The 2,686-nt window shown below is 38.0% G+C and overlaps 1 non-coding gene across 1 annotated transcript; it reads left to right on the forward strand.

Moving 5' to 3' along the window:
* The first annotated feature begins 277 nt into the window (after nt 1–277).
* On the forward strand, nt 278–352 carry Trnat-cgu. Its single transcript has one exon. It is a non-coding gene; the product is annotated as a tRNA-Thr (tRNA).
* Nucleotides 353–2,686: the final 2,334 nt, after the last annotated feature.

The following is a 2,686-nucleotide window of genomic DNA, read 5'->3' on the forward strand; positions in this document are numbered from 1 at the left end:
AGAGGTTCCAGAATGAGGCAAAGGTCCCGAGTTCGAGTCTCGGTCGGGCACACAGATTTAATCTGCCAGGAAGTTTCATATCAGCGCACACTCCGCTACAGAGTGAAAATCTCATTCTGGAAACATCCCCCAGGCTGTGGCTAAGCCATGTCTCCGCAATATCCTTTCTTTCAGGAGTGCTAGTTCTGCAAGGTTCGCAGGAGAGCTTCTGTAAAGTTTGGAAGGTAGGAGACGAGGTATTGGCAGAAGTAAGGCTGTGAGTACCGGGCGTGAGTTGTGCTTCGGTAGCTCAGTTGGTAGAGCACTTGCCCGCGTAAGGCAAAGGTCCCGAGTTCGAGTCTCGGTCGGGCACACAGTTTTAATCTGCCAGGAAGTTTCATATGAGAGGTTATTCTATAGACTAATGCTGATAATTAGGCTGATTGAAAATTTAATGAATGAGGAGGCTATCCACAAAACTGAGGGGGAAAGGGATACGTATGTGGAAAATACTGAGAAAAGAAGAGGCAGGTTTATAGGGCATGTCTTAAGGCATCAGGGAAAGACTTTCATGATAAGAGACATACAGAAATTTGGATAAATCCAGCAAATAAGAGAGAATGTAGGTTGCAAGTATTATTGCGTTACTCTGAGATGAGAAGGTTGGCTCAGGAGAGAAACTCCTGGTTGACTGGTTGATCACATCAAACTAGTCAGAAGACAGATCACTCAAAAAATAAAAGAAACAATAATGGGCTACCTTTTCATTCTCCATTGCTCAATATAATCTGTAGACAGGTGCCTTGTGAGATATTCATGAAAGTCAGGAGGTGATATCCAAGGAATGGTGAAAATCGTAACCTACTTCCAGATCTGTTTTTAACCTACTGTTATACTGCCAATATCCTGGAAATTCCAGACAGTAGCCCTCCACACAACTCCACACTGAAGTGGGCTATCAAGATTAGTGGACAGCAATTGTAGGTGGGGTGGGTGGCGGTTTTACATGTGTTTATAGGCCCAGTATTTCACCCAACTGCTAATCTCTCAACGCAATGCTGTTGTTAATAAATATATTTCATTTTACCATATGCAGATCAAAATGCACCTGTTGGAATAATGCAAGACATCTACTTTGCAGACAAATTAAATTAGAAAAATTGGAGCAGTATAGAAATGGTCGGTTCCTTTAAATAGAGTGGAATCACTTGTATGAAGATCACTTGCATATTGAAAGTCAACTCAATACTGAATGCAGCCTGTATGAGTTCAGCACGGTTTTCTTCAGAAGCAATGATACCACAAGCAACAGCCGTGTTAGCTTCTCAATAGTATCAACACTGAAAGTAGAGGCTGTGTGTTGCACATATTTAAAAAGGAAAAGTGTTACACACAGTGTATGCCATACAATGTGTTTAGAAATTGACAGAATGCATCAGTAAACTGTAGTGTTAAAGCTTTCAGTGCCATAGCGGAATGCATAATTCCCGATAAAATTGGTGTAGGCATCTAATTAAATGACTGCATAGCTACATATGAACATGGTCACACACATGCTGAATTTAATGTGTAAAAAGCAAATTATTTGCTAGGGGATTACCACATGGAGAATGGTTATGAGGGAAGAAGAAGAAGAATAACCAAGTATTAATAAATCTGTATGTATGACATTTATTGAATTAATAGTGTTTTTAAATAGTTTCAACTGTGTTTATTTCCCAGGAATGCGTATTTTTTCCTGTATTATTTTTACATACAAAACATGATTCCAAATAATTGTTACACCATGGGAGTTGCTTAGAAGGGTTCTGACTTAAAGCCTAAAACCCCGAGAATAGCTATATTCATTATTTACAGTAATGACTGATACAAATATGAAACTAAGCTCATCGACAAATGTTATTTAACATATAAATTATACCAGTAGTATCAATATATGACACATGCGTATTTTGTAGCACTACAGGAAAATTTAGTTACAAAATTAGTGCTACATGTTTGTTTTATAATGTAAATGTTACGTCTTTTTTGATAAACAGTGCAGGCAATTTGTATTTCTGGACGCAGGATTGAATTTTTTCGTTAATAAACTTAGCTCTAGAATAAAACTTGTGTATTATGATGAAGAACATGCGTGTGTGTTTCGCATGTATAGCGTATGCTGTTCTACCAGAAAATGAAACCATTAAATTGCATAGAATCCCACAATAGTGGTAAGATGAAAACTCTTCCTGTTGTTTGCATAAATGGATATCCAAACAACCCTCAAGTTGACCTGTGACCTAGACAGCTGGTCACAAATCCTGCGCTCGTGCCTCAGCCGTGCTAGTCATGATTTTCTTTGGTCGTCTGCATGTGGGAACTTATCATGGTAGCCAAAAATCTACATCAAATATAGACAAATCAGCCGTTCCACTCTTGAATATTTTGTGGGAGAAACAAGCAATGCATGCGGTAAACAAAATATTAGTCACTGTCCTGTTTTTTTTTTTTTTAAAAATGCGTTATTACTGATTTCATAAGCAGTATATAATATGACAGCATAGCAACACTATTAATAATTAAGTTTTGGAATTGGTGTGCTGCCAGTGATTGCTTACAGATGTAGTGCTGTGCAGTAGCTAATTGCTTAATACATGCTACACAATAGACTTATTGTGAAACAATGCATTTTAAGAAAGTTGCCCATAACAGTGATAAAATCCAG

Source organism: Schistocerca americana, chromosome 7 (assembly GCF_021461395.2).
Source record: "Schistocerca americana isolate TAMUIC-IGC-003095 chromosome 7, iqSchAmer2.1, whole genome shotgun sequence".
Taxonomy (NCBI): domain Eukaryota; kingdom Metazoa; phylum Arthropoda; class Insecta; order Orthoptera; family Acrididae; genus Schistocerca; species Schistocerca americana.